This window comes from Ursus americanus, chromosome 1, assembly GCF_024610735.1.
Source record: "Ursus americanus isolate L20-20 chromosome 1, mUrsAme1.1.p, whole genome shotgun sequence".
NCBI lineage: Eukaryota > Metazoa > Chordata > Mammalia > Carnivora > Ursidae > Ursus > Ursus americanus.
The window spans coordinates 64,537,868-64,552,808 of record NC_142127.1 but is presented as its reverse complement, the minus strand read 5'-3'; the positions used below and the strand labels follow the sequence as shown (position 1 = coordinate 64,552,808).

At 38.9% G+C, this 14,941-nt stretch overlaps 1 long non-coding RNA gene and 2 pseudogenes across 3 annotated transcripts in view; all 3 read left to right on the top strand.

Moving 5' to 3' along the window:
- LOC123798311 (uncharacterized) overlaps positions 1-14,941 on the top strand; it is a 78,744-nt gene that overhangs the window by 40,009 nt on the left and 23,794 nt on the right. The window lies entirely within an intron of this gene.
- Positions 601-4,190, top strand: LOC148110780 (lysine-specific demethylase 3A pseudogene; annotated as a pseudogene).
- On the top strand, positions 4,320-5,397 carry LOC148110779 (lysine-specific demethylase 3A pseudogene; annotated as a pseudogene).

The window sequence follows — 14,941 nt, the reverse complement described above, 5'->3', positions numbered from 1 at the left end:
TGTTAGGGTTTCACTGATGTCTTCCACTTTTTTCTCAGGTCCAGTAAATATCTTTATGATCATTACTTTAAATTCTCTATCAAGCATCTTACTTATATCTGTTTTGCTTATCTCTTGCTATGGTTTGGTCCTGTTCTTTTATTTGGGACATACTTCTCTAGAGGTCTCCTCATTTCATCTAACTCTGTGTGTCTGTTTCTGTGTGTTAGGAAAGTGAGCTACATCTCTAGCTCTTGAAGATAATGGCTTATGAAGAAGAGGTCCTGTAGTGCCCTGCAGTTTAGTGTCCCTGTTCCCCAGGGTCTGGGGCTTCAGGGAGTATCTCTTATGTGTGTTGCATGTGCTCTGCTATTGAGTCCTAGCCTCTTTTTCCTTGAGTCCAATTGTCTGCAGAGGCTCTCTTTGCCTGTTGTGGCAAGTTTGATCCCCAGTAGGGCTGTCGCATGTTTTAACAAGTGTATGTTGTTTTGCTTGTGAAATAAGACTTGCCATCATTGGAACTGAGGTCTCATAAAACGCACAAGTCTGAAAGGAGATGTTGGTGGGGTTTATGCTGGTCTTCTGGGGAAGGGGGTACATAGCACTGGGACTGAGGCAAGCATGACTGGGAAAGGTGGATCCTCCCAAGCATGGGGCCACACTTACTGTAAGCCAGTTAAACAACAAGTGTTGTTGCAGTGCTGGTCCCCACAAGTGGCCCTGGGTTTATGCTGTGGGGCAGGGGATGGAAATGGCCCCTGCCAGCTCCTTTGTGGAGGGGTCTCCCTGTGATCCTTGCCTCTCCAGGCTGCACTCTGAGATGAGTAAATCACTCTCCATCAAGTCTGCCCCCAAGCATTTTTCAAATTGCTGGTTCTGAACTGTATCTGGAAGGGTTGTTTGTTATGCTGTCTCTTTAACGGAAGGGACTCTGCTTCCTAATGCCCTCCAGGTTTTCCCAGAGCCTCCCACTGATTTTTATAATTCCAGGCTTTAAGTCCTGCTGGTTTTAAGAACTAACAAAATTCAGCTACTCTCACTTTCAAAGGCTAATGTTATGGGGATTCACCTTCCCTGTGCAGGCTCCCTGTAATGAGTATTTTTTTAATGAGAAAATACACAGAAAAAGCTACACTGATGCATTGATATACTGAAGTAAACCTGTATTTTATTAGTCCTGGACTGCGTGTGGTGTTGTGGTGAGAAGATGAGCTCTAGAGCTAGATTGCCCATGTTCTAATCCTGTTTCCTCATTTCCTAGTGTGTAACAAAGGTAACCTCTACATATCTCAGCTTCCTAATGTTCAAAATGACAAGTGATAGTGCTTATTTCATAAAGTTGATGATGGTTCATTGATATCTGACATGAAAAGCCTTTAGAAGAGTACGTGGCACATAGCTTATTCATTTGAAAAATAACACATGTATTTATATTGGACTCATTTTTTAGTTAACACGTAATGTCCACTGGACTGTAAAGCTTGGAGACTAAGAATAAAGTCCTAGAGGGCAGGGGCTGTGTCTGTATCATTGATCTGCGTCTTCAACACTAAGCATGGTGCCTGGCAAGTAGTGGATGCCTAAGTGAATGAAATTAGACAGATTTGGGTTCCAATCATAGCTTTGCATTTATAAGCAGCTGCCTAAGTTACCTGACCTCTCAGCTATAAAGTGAGGGTAACTTCATAGGTTTGTTGTGAGGATAAGGTATGCATGTAAAGTACTTTAGTACCTGTCACATACTACCTCAGAGATGTTTGCTATTAGCAGGAATTCAAATGCTGATAGACTAGGGAATTGAGAGTTTGAGATGTTAAACTGTCTATGTCAGCCTATTCAACTGTCTGTCAAAGCTACAGGGAAGCCCTGCCCAGGAAAGCAGTCTGTATTATATTGATTTCCTGACTTCCTCTTCTTCCTCCTGCTAACTAAACCCCCCCAAATAAGTTTCTAAGTCTTTTGATTGCTGTAGTGTGGAAGGCACAGTTGGATGGCTACCCAACAGTTATTCCTTTCTTTCTTGCTCTCAGGGCCCCAGTTTGTTTGGAATGAGGGAATAGATTAGATTTTTGTTCCCAATCCTTCCTTACCTCTGTAATAGAATTATACATGTACACCTTTTGGTATGTGACTTTGTAGCACTTTCCACTGGAGTTGGCAGAGTATATATCCTTGCCTAGTTTATCTTGGAATTGGCCAGGCAATTTGCTTGGCAAATGGAGTGTTACTGTACATGACATGAGACTCTAATGTGTTTGTGTGATTTTATCTGGCTTCTTGTGCACCTAACATTTGCCATGAGACTATGCCAGGGGTGTCAGTAGTGCCAGAATAAGAATATGCATTGGGCAGACATGAAAACACACACAGTCCTGCATCCAAGCCCAGTGGATCCCAGCCAAACCCAGGAGAATCACAGCATGCCTGTAAATGAGGAACAAATGCTTGTTCTTGTACACCACTAAGATTTTGGAGGTTGCTTATTATGAAACATTAACACGGTGAAAGCTGGCTAATATAGACACTATTCTGCCCACCTTCAGAAGATGAATCATATTTAATATAAGCTAATCCTGCTGTTCTTTTCCATACAAGAGAATTTTCCAAATTCACTTGGAGCTAAAGGTGGCCAAATGACCCAACTTGGCCAGTGAAATATATGATGATATCTACTGGGGACTTCTGGGAAAACTTTTGCCTTCATGGTAAAAGGCATTGTAGGGGCTAAAAGTGGTCTTTCCCTCTTCTTTCTTGTTTGAAATTTCAGTGGGCATTTTGAGACCATAATTTGAAAACACGAAGATGAAAAACTAACAGCTATGGATGATGGAACAAACATAGAAAGTCTAGGCTCCTGATGACATGGCTTAGTGGGTGACCAACATCAACAACCACCTATCTCAACAATTATTTAGTCAGATTTTTTGCTTCTTGCTTTCTAAGCCATTCCTAACCTACTATAGCTGAAATATGTCAGTTTCATCAACTTAGTCACTATTTCTCTGAGGTGAGTGATGAAAAAGAAAAGGGAGCTGTGTAATCACAAGTCTCCTCACACAAACCTTAGGAAACCTTGTTAGGTTATTAGAGCCTGATGTGTGTGTGTGTGTGTGTGTGTGTGTGTGTGTGTGTGTAGTCTTTGTTTTTCCTGTTGCCTTTTTGTCAAATGTTTGTAATAATAATGAACAGTTGGCTTATGGTTACTTTTAACCAAAAACATGGTGGGCACTGATTTGGATACAGAAAAGTACATCCTGGCCAACACTGAAGACCACTATGTCAAATGGTGATTTCTGGAAAGGAAGCTGTGTCAACTGTAAAGTCACAGTAAGAGCATCTCTTAGAGGGTTGCCAGGGAGTGAGTTGCCAAAGGTATTCAAGAAATGTGCGATATGTGCAATACCATCATCTTCTATTTGCACTGGGTGTATCCTCAGGGTAAATTTGGAGTATGTGTGGATTGCTACCAAATGAAGAGCAAAAATTGCCAACGGGGTACTCTCTACAAGACTTTTCCTTGGCTAGGATGAGTGAAGAGTCAGGTACATGAACTAAGAAACTTGATGTCTACACAGATTATTCTTGGAAAATTTCTCTATAATGTTGGAGACTGTTCATTTTGTAAGAGCAAAATGTGGGATAAAGGCAAATTGTCCTTGTTAAAACAGGTAATTCAAGCTCTTCTCAAAGCCAGCCTCAGAGACATAAAGCAGACTCCTTTACTTTGAGAAAAACCTGTTTTTGATGCTGCGCTCCTGTAAAATCCCTCAGTGGGAGCCAGCAGCTTTGGGTGAGAGTGCAGCCTCCAAGCCAGCCAACAGCATAAAGTTGACCTGTCCAACCAGCATGTTTCCTTTAAACTGGCCAGCAGACTTTACCAGAGAGAATGTCAACAGGAAAACAAAGACAAAATGAGCACAAGAATACACAAAAAATCCTTGATATCTTTGCTTCTTTGGTAGAAAATAACCCTTGCTCTGATTTATGTAAGAACCTCAAGAAATGATGACAACACAACATTCTGATACTCCTCACTATTGGCTATGTGGTAATTCCTTACTGTGCTTGCAAGAGCCCAACAATAAGAGGACCTGGAATGTGTTCAAGGAGTACTGGACACAAGGGTAGCCAGTAATGGTGTCTGGATGCATTATAAATTGAACACTGAATTTTAAAAACCTGGATCCTTCATCAGAGTTTGGTGACAGTAAGTTGATCTATTAATTGTAGGACTATCTTAGTCTATTTGGGCTGCTGTAACAAAATACCATACATTGGATAGCTTAAAAAGCAAGCATTTATTTCTCACAGTTCTGGAGACTGAGAAGTCCAAGATCAAGATGCTGAAAGATTTGGTGTGTGGTGAGGGCCACTTCTTGGTTCATAGACAACTGTATTCTTGTGTGTCCTCACAGGACAGAGGCAAGGGTACTTTCTGGGGTATCTTTTATAAGGCCACTAATGAATTAATAAGGGCAGAACTTAATCAACTCCGAAAGACCCCACCTCAAAATATCATCACATAGGGAGATTAGATTCAAAAAATGAATTTTGGAGGGACATATTCAGTCTACAGAAAGGACAAATGAAATGATCACTGAAGTCACAATAGGATACTTTAGAAATGGATCTGAAGGAGTTCCACATTTCTTGAAAAATGAAAAGGAATTAGCAATGATGAAACTTAAGGACTGCCTACAGAAAGAAATTTTAGAGATATGCTTTCCAGGTTTGATGATCTGATGCCAACATTCCATTGCTTGAATACATATGGTGAGACGGTGAACTGTATTTTGTCTCTAGGCTACCAAAATACTTTGGCCAGATTGAGATCCCAAGATGTGTAATACTTGTAGACTATTTACTCTGGAAGATCAAAAATGTGGAGTAACATCTTTGCTGAGACCTATCTGGTGCAGCTGATGTCATGGTCTATGTGGGAATTTCAAAACGACAGTGTGACTGAGAAGTCCTTAAAACTGTCCAAAATGGAAATTTTCATGAACTCACAATAAAGCAATTTATTGAAGGAAAAGAGAAGGCTAGAGCATTCTGGGGTGTGTGTGTGTGTGTGTGTGTGTGTGTGTGTGTATAAATATAAATCAGATATGTGTATTTGAGAAGACACAGAGAAGATACGAATGTTTCTTCAAAAGTTGTCAAAAAGTAAGCTCAGGAAAACCCAGCAACCATAAACTTACCAGATCTGGTGTTTAGACCCATCACTATGAAAGCATCTTCATCAAAAATGTAAAGTTGAAGGCTGGGCAATTGAAAGTTGCTGGAGGAGCACCTGGGTCGCTCAGTCAGTTAAGCATCTGTTTTTGGCTCAGGTCATGATCCCGGGGACCTGGGATTGAGCCCTGCATCGGGCTCCCTGCTCAGCGGGGAGCCTGCTTCTCCTTCTCCCTCAACTGTTCCCCCTGCTTGAGCTCTCTTTTGCTCTCTCTTAAATAAATAAATAAAATCTTAAAAAAAATTTACCACAGAGATGTGGTAAATATTCCTGTAGGAACACCATATTAGGTTCAGAACTTATTTGATCATATGGCTGATGATTTTCTTTCTTCGGAGCATGTAAAACAATGTTCTTGGCTTACTCAGGAATTCGGTCATCTGTCACAGACATACCAACCATGAAGATAAATTACAGGCGAAGAATGTTATCTGCCATGCAGCAGAAGATGCTGTAGCTGTACTAAAAGCCAGCAAATCCGGTTTCAGCAAACCCTAAAGGTCCCAGAGATGCTGTAACCGTGCACAATGGAAGTGATTTATTGGTAGCTGTTAAAACTCTTTAGGCAGGATTCCTGTGGATTTTAAGAATCAAGCTACCTCATTTTTAAAAAGTCATACCTGACTTTCGAGGGTACTGTAATAATATGCACTTGTAGTGTTTACAGACACTAAATGTGTACGCATCATAAATATTTACAGAGCATGCACCCTTAAACTGTGACTTCTCACCCAGTGCAGAGCTTTTGCCAACCTGCAAAAACAAAACCTCTCACCAGCTTTGGAGCAATTCCTGCAGTTATTCTATAGCTACTTATTTTGATAGTTTAGACAAAATGCATTTATAACTATTAGGAATCACTTTGCAGTTTATTTAGGTTGAATTTTGTTTCATGTTTGTCTAAGTACTCCTTCCTCTGCCCTTTAAGATTTAGAAGAGCAATGGAGGAAATCAACAGCTAATGATGGAGTTTTTATTATATTGCATAGGATTGACATTATATAGTAGAAATCAACTATTGTAAAATTCTGGGGGTTAATCTTTTTTAAATTAAGTTTTTTACTTAAATGAAGCTTTGCTGATTTTAAGTATTAAGCATTTTGCACTATTATAATTTTTTAACAAGCTTGCAAAATACCTTTGCTAAAATAAAAGTAATGTAACATCAAACCATGTAAGGCAAAAACTAATAGATTTGAAAGAGAAATAGATGAATTCATTATCGTGATTTGATACTTCAACACCCCATCTGTCAGAATGGACAGAGCCAGCAGGCAAAAATTAGTAAGGACATAGTTGAATTCAACGACATCATCAATCGACGGGATACAATCATCATCTATAGGCCACTTTATTCAACAATAGCAAAATACATATTCTTTTTAAGCTTACATGGAACATTCACCAAGGTAGACTATATTCTGGACATAAAACACCTTAACAAATTTAAAAGAATAGAAATTAAGCAATATATTCTCTTAGGCCACAATGGAGTTAACTAGAAACCAGTAACAGAAAGATAATAGGAAAATGCTCAAACATGTGGAAATTAAACAACATGCTTTTATTTTTTTGTTTTTTTAAAGATTTTATTTTTGTGAGAAAGAGTGTGTGAATGCACAAAAGCAAGCATGAGCTTGGTCGGGGCGGGGGCGGGGGGGGGGGGGAGGCGCGGAGGGAGGGAGAAGGAGAAACAGACTCCCCACTGAACAGGGAGCCTGATTCTGGACTCCATTCCAGGACCCTGGGATCATGACCTGAGCCAAAGAAAGATGCTTAACTGACTAAGCCACCCAGGTGCCCTAAACAACACACTTTTAAATAACACATTGGTCAAAGAAGGTATCTTAAGAGAAATTTAAAAAATGCCTTCAGGGAGCCTGGGTTGCTCTACATTGGGCTCCCTACTCAGTGAGGAGCCTGCTTCTCCCTCTACTGCTCCCCCTGCTTGTGTTCTCTCTCTCTGTCAAATAAATAAAATCTTAAAAAAAAAAAAACAACAACCTTAAACTACAAGAAAATGAAAACAACTTATCAAAATATATGGGATGCAATGAAAGCAAAACTTAGAGGGGAATTTATAGCATTGAATACATATTAGAAAAGAAATTTCTACAATCAATAATCTAAATATCCTCCTTAGGAAACTAGAAAAAAGAGCAAATTAAATCCAAAGTAAGCAGAAGAAAAGAAATAGTAAGAATGAGAGCAGGAATCAATGAAATGGAAAGCAGGCAATCAATAGAGAAAATTAATGAAACCAAAAGCTGTTTCTTTGAAATAATGAATGAAATTAATAAGCCTCCAGTCAGGCTAATAAAAAACAGGACACAGATTATTAATATCAAAAATGAAAGAAAGGACATAATTATAGATTCCATGGACATTAGAAGGATAATCAAGGAATAGTATGGACAACTCTATGGTCCACGGATGTGATAACTTAGATTAAATGGATCAATTCCTTGAAAGACACCATCTGCTAAAATTCACACAAAAAGAAATAGGGGAAACAAATAGACCTATATCTATTAAAGAAATTGAATCAATAATTAATAGACTTCCAAAACAGAAAGTATCAGGTACATTGGTGAATTCTATCAAACATTTAAGAAGAAATTATACCAATTCTCTACAGTTTTTTTTTCCCCCAGAGGAGAGGAGCAGAGGCATACTTGCTAACTCATTCTAAGGCCAGCATTAACCTACTACCAAAATACACCGCAAGAAAATAAAACCACAGATGAATGGATATCTCTTATGAACATAGATATAAAAATCAACAAAATATTAGCAAATCAAATCCAATGATGTATAAGAAGAATTATATACCACCACCAAGTGGATTTATCTCAGGTATTCAAGGCTGGTGCAACATCTGAAAATCAATTAATGTAATCCATCACATCAGTAAGCTAAAAGAGAACAATCTAATGATTGTATTAATAGATGCAGAAAAAGTATTTGACAAAATCTAACACTAATTCATTAAAAAAAATTATAAAAACTCATTATAAAAACAATATAGGGACATCTTCCCCAACTTGATAAAGAATAGCAACAACAAAAAAACAAAAACAACCCCCCCCCAACTAACATCATACTTAATAGTGAGAAACTTGAAACTTTCCCACTAAGATCAGGTGCAAGGCAAGGATGTCTCCTTTAACCACTCCTTTTCAACACTGCACTGGAAGTTCTAACAACTGCAACAAGACAAGAAAAGGATATAAAAGATGTACAATGAGGAAGGAAGATATAAAACTGTCTTTGTTCAAAAATGACATGATTGTCTATGTAGAAGATCTGAAAGAATCAACAAAAAACACCTGAAACTAGTAAGTAATTACAGCAAGGTTGGAAGACCCAAGGTTAATATACAAAAGTCAATCATTTTCCTATACACCACCAATGAACAAATAGAATTTGAAATTAAATTTAGTATATACCATTTCATATTCAAAAAATGAAATACTTAGGTATAAATGTGACAAAATATGCACAAGACTTATATGAAGAAAACTACAAAATTCGATGAACAAAATCAAAGAACTAAATAGTCTATGTTCATGGATAGGAAGACTCAATATTGCTGTGGTGTCCATTCTTCTCAATTTGCTCTGTAGATTCAATGCCATCCCAATGAAAATACCAGCTAGTTATTTTGTAATTATCAACACACTTATTCTAAAATGTATATGAGGAGGCAAAGACCCAGAATAGCCTACACAATATTGAAGGAGAACAAAGCTGAAGGATTGACAGTACCCAACTTCTAGACTTACTATTAAAGCTACATTAATTAAGACTATGTGGTATTGATTAAAGAACAGACAAATAGAACAGTGGAACAGAATAGAGAGCCAAGAAATAGATAAATAATGTCAACTGATCCTTGACAAAGGAGATAGTCTTTTCAATAAGTGGTGCTGGAACAACTGAATTTCCATAAGCAAAAAAAATTATATAATAATAATACTAAAGAATCTAGACACAGACCTTATGCCCTTCACAAAATGAACTCAAAATGGATCACAGACTTAAGTGTAAAATGCAAAACTATGAAATTCCTGGAAAATCACATAGAAGAAAACCTAGATGACCTTGGGTATAGCAATGACTATTTAGATACAATATTGAAGGCACAATCTATGAAAAAAGAATTGATAAATTGGATTTATTAAAATTAAAAACTCATGCTCTGGGAAAGACCATGTCAAGAGAATGAGAAAGCAACAGGTTAGGAGAAAAATATTTGCAAAAGACACTTCTGATAAAGGATTGTTATCCAAAATATAAAAGAACTCTTAAAAATCAAACATAAGAGAACCTGATAAAAAAAAGCCAAAGACTTAGACACCCCATCAAAGAAGATATTCACATTACAGATAAGCACATGAAAAGATGTTTCACATCATAAGTCATCAGGGAAATTCAAATTAAAACTATGAGAGACCACTGTACTCCTATTAGAGTGGTCGAAATCTGGGATACTGATAGCACCAAATGTGGGTGAAGATGTGGAATGATGGGAACTCTCATTCATGAGTAGTGGAAATGCAAAACTGTACAGCCATTTTGGAAGTCAGTTTGGCGGTTTCTTACAAAACTAAACATACTCTTACCATATGATCCAGCAATAGTACTCCTTGGTATTTACCCAAAGGAGGTGAAAACTTATGTCTGTCCAAAAACCTGCACACAAATGTTTATAACAACTTTCTTCATTAATTGCCAAACTTGGAGGCAACCAAGATATCTTCAGTAGGTGAACAGATAAATTATGGTACTCCTAGATAATGGCATAATATTCAGCACTAAAAAGAAATGAACTATCAAGCCATGAAAAGGCATGGAGAAACCTTAGATACATATTACTAAGTGAAAGACAATCTGAAAAGGCTACATACTGTATGATTCTAACTGTAAGATATTCTGGAAAAGGCAAAACTATGGAGACAGTAAAAAGATCAGTGGTTATTTGGTGCTGGGGGGGTATAAAAATGTCATCTTAGATAGTCACATATTCAATTAGCCCACTTGCTGCTGCCATTTCCCAGTATTCAGTTTATGCCATATGGCAACAAGTGGGGCCTCAGTGCATCCTTACACAATTTTTTCAACTGGTCTGGTTTAAGAATTTGTAATATCTTCATGTTATAAGAAGTCGAATGAAAGACACAGCAACTATTACAATAGTTAACATTACATTGGCAGTATTGTGTGCTTACGTATTACATAGAACTTATTTAGTGAAAAGGAGTCTGGTTTTGTAATCAAATATCTGAATTAGAATTTGGGTTGTATCATTTATTCATCATATGACTTTGAATAAGTCATTTAACTTCTTCTAGGCTGTAACAACCATTCTTCTGACTATACTTACAGAGACCAATGAGGTATTTAATGAGCATTGTATTTGGTAAACTGCGGAGGAGTCTGGATAGATAAATTTGTATTAATAGGACATATGCTCAGAACAAATGTGTGCAGTGACAGAGTGAGGCAGCAACTTGTGTGTGGTTGTTCTGGGGCAGGAAATCTGGTTAGAGTCTTCTCTTACTATTTCACATGAAATATATGTCTATATGTGATGATGATGGGCTGGATCTGAAACTGTAAGCTGTAGTTTCAGATCCCACTGGCCTATAACAAATTGACCATATGTAGCACTATTGCACCTTAAGGACAGGGACTGCATCTTACCTTTTCACAAAGTATAAACTTTAAAACCTTGTTGAGTGAAATGAATTTAGGGGCACCAGAAATTTTCATCACTCCTTGTATGATTGTGGGCCTTTTCAGGGAAATAATACTTCCCTGGGTTTCTTGTGCTCCAGTAGAAAGCCCTAGCTTCCCAACACTCTTCACATACCATAAGAATTAGATCTGTATCTACTTGTCTGGTTAATTGCTCTGATCTTAAATGATAATAAAATTTCTTTTATATTCCTGAGAGAGCCAAATGATTATAAAACAGACTAGGTCCCTAGGTTAAGCCACAGTCAACCAATGGCAGTGCTATCTCCATGTGAACATATGGTATGAAGCCCAGACCTTGGTACCACCTCTAGGTCATAAAATCAAAGACATATGGGGCTATACCGCCCTGGGAGATATTTTACTCACATAAGGAACAGGGGCCCAGACTCATTATATTTCTAAGAAGACTATTTCAGGAGGGCAGGGGACAGCTGCCTTCTTCACCTTTCATCATCACTGACCTATAGAGTGTCCAGATATTTATGTAGGACATTTGACCTCACTCTTATTTTGATACCCTTGGGGGGTAGGGGGGGAAAGGCTAGTATACTCATTATTCACTTTCATTGTAAAGTAACTAACATGAACTCTGATCCACAATACCTTATGTGCATATTCAGAATAAAATAATAGAGATAAATATTTAAAACTCAATGGTTTTGGCATAATTATAAAATACTGAATTTCTAGCCAAGAGGACTGATGACCAAGATGTGGTCTGAACTGTAAATGCTTCACTCAGCCCCTCTTTTTTTAAAATCCACACTTGGTGTAGGAAAAAAACAAAATAAAACAATGTTAAGTATGGGGCAGGGCACAGGCAGAGCATGTAGTGAGGCAGAAGTGAAAGGGTAGGAGATTATAGGGCAGCTGGGACCCGGGAAGGGCCAGAAGTCTCCACTCCCAGAGGGCACATAGTAACAAGTTAAAGAGGACAGAGGAGCCAGGGGTCACAGACTTGAAGGTTAGGATTCTTTGGTAACTTATCAGCTGCTCTTCCAGGAGTTATACGTCTGGGTGGGGGTAGAGGTGCTCCAGAAGCCTGAAGGAAATGTGGGTGGGTGTCCCTTCAGGTCTAGGAAGGCTCTTCCCCAGCAGCAACAGGTCCTTTAGAGAACCATCTTGTCAGGAAGAGACAGGCAACATCAGAAGGATGCCCAGGATTTGCAGCTGAGTCTATGGCAAGGGTTGAGAAGAGAGATGAAGGAGATCAAAGGACTTCGAGAGGGTGGGGATGGGACGGAGGTAGCGATTAATTGACCACAGCACAGCCAGGAGGGAGAGGCAGAGCACCGACCCCCCTCGTGGGAGGGAGGATGCTCCAGAGGGGGTGCTGCTTTACTGGCTGTGGAGACTGCAGTGGATAAAGGAGTCCATTTGGCTCTAGGAGCTCCAAATGTATCTCAAACCTCCATTCTGCTACTTACTAGCACTGTGACCCTGGGTAAGTCACCTAACCTTCCCGGGCCTCAGTTCTACCTGCAAAATAGGGAAAACAAGACTGCATTTTAATGTGTAACTGCATCCTAAGGTGAGTATTGGCACATGGTGAACCCTTAAATAAAGGATAGGTATTATTCTCATTATTATACCTGTGGCACCCTTATGAAGGTAGGAATTATCTCTGCAATGAGTTGTTTCATGTCTGACTCTCCCTCCACCCCCCAGCCCCAAACATGCAAATACATCCGGACTTAAGCACCCAGACAGTAGGACCAGGGCCAGTGTCATTGTAGCATGGGCACAGGTAGTTGTCAAATCCCTCTTCTTTCTTTCAATTGTATAAGGAATTCTGCACACTGTAGTAGGCTTCCCTAGTCTATTAACATATTGAATAATGAATTATTGCTATGAAAATATCACCATCTTTTTAAAAAAGTATCTCTGCTTTACTCAAGTGGAAATTGTCCTTCAAGAATGGGCAAGATAGGGGGTCCTGGGTGGCTCAGTCAGTTAAGCGTCTCCCTTTGGCTCAGGTCATGATCCCGGGTTCTTGCAATTGAGCCCCACGTCGGGCTCCCTTCTCAGTGGGGAGTCTGCTTCTCCCTCTCCACCCTGTTCATGCTTTCCCTCACTATCTCTGTCTCTCTCTCAAATAAATAAATAAAATCTTAAAAAAAAAAAAAAGCGTAGGGGCGCCTGGGTAGCGCAGTCATTAAGCGTCTGCCTTCGGCTCAGGGCGTGATCCCAGCGTTATGGGATCGAGCCCCACATCAGGCTCCTCCGCTGGGAGCCTGCTTCTTCCTCTCCCTCTCCCCTGCTGTGTTCCCTCTCTCGCTGGCTGTCTCTCTGTCACATATATAAATAAAATCTTAAAAAAAAAAAAAAAGTGCAAAATTGGCCCAGGGTCGTAGCTAGAGAGGCATGGACTCCAGCCAAGGGCCTCTTTCTCCAGAGTCTATTCTCCCAAACATTACATGACATGGCTATAGAAATAGATTTAAAGTAACATTTTTTCCTCACTACAATAATTCTATTTAGAACAGATACATGCTTCATGCATGAATCATACAAGGAGCTCTAATCTTAGTCAAAATCAAAATCTCTCTATTATGAGTAAACACCTTTTAAAATTATTATTACCATCTTGATTGCAAAAGATATTACGTAGTACTCTTGCAGTGAAGAGCTATCAGAGCTGGAAGTCACTTCAGAGATGATGGTCTCCTTCTACTTTACTGATGAGGAAATGGATGCCATGGAAGTTTAAGTGATTTTTCCAAGCACTTTAGCAGAGCCACTGTAACTGAGTCAGGGATTGAGCTATCCTCTCTTTGCCTTCCGAGAGTGGCCTGGGAGTAGAGTCCATAACATCCTGAATCAGAAATATGGACCCATAGTGACTGGCATTCAGATTGCTCTTGCCAGAGATCTTCCAAAAGATGTAGAGATATTCAGGGTGACTTAATTTCCCATTAAAAAAAGACTTTGAAAGTACTAGGAGACAAAGGCAAACTATGGAATAGCAATTATCCTTGGCTCAAGATACTCCCAATTATTGGACATACCAATTAAAGCTATACTTTCTGGATAGTTTGGTCTCAATAGCCAGTCATACATCTCTCTGCTCTTTTATTTAAGGGACCTGAACATATTGGTATATTTTGTAGTGTTCAGAGTTTTCTTTAGGTTGTCTTGTATAGTCAATTGGATATTTTCTAACAAGGTTATGAATTGGGGGGATGAGAGGAGTGTTACACATTGGATACACCAGAGGGTAGAGTGGAATGAATTTGGGTACATTCAGTCAGCAAGAATTCCAAAAACCTGCCAAATTATGGGAGAGACAGGGTAGAAAGGCAGAACAGATTGTGTCACATAGAACAATTTGAGCAGGAGTGCTTAGTGTCCTGAATGCAGGAGACATGGGAATGGTAAAGATCTTAGAACTCGGAGGATGCAAATTGGTTCAAATGCAATAGAATAGGAGAGCAAGATAAATGCAAAGGAGGACAAAGGAGCAGAGAGTAAGGGGATAAGCAGAGTGGTGTTATCAGAGCTAAGGCTAGATAAATTGTTGAAGAGGAAATGGTAGCTGCGAATGTTGAGGGTAGTAATAGTTTAGGAGGAAAGAAGGAAGTCATCAGGAGGCATATCAGTGGGGAATCTGAGCAGTTCTGACGACAAACTAAAGATAGCTAGACAGGTTGCAAGCACCTGGAACTGCAGCAATAGAGATAACAGAAGTAGAATTTTTATATAAATTTTTGAATTTTTTTATATTTTTATTTTGAAAACTTCCCACCTATAGAAAATTTGCAAGAAGAGAACATTAAATATCCATATGCCCCTTACCTAGATTTACCAGTGGTTAACATTTTGCTAGATTTGCTCCTATCTCATATGCATCTTTATTTAATGAAACATTTATATTACCTGCGAATTTTAAATAGTTCGTGTCACACTTAACACTTAAATATTTCGTCATTTATTTTCCAAGAGCAAGGGTATGATGATGTAACT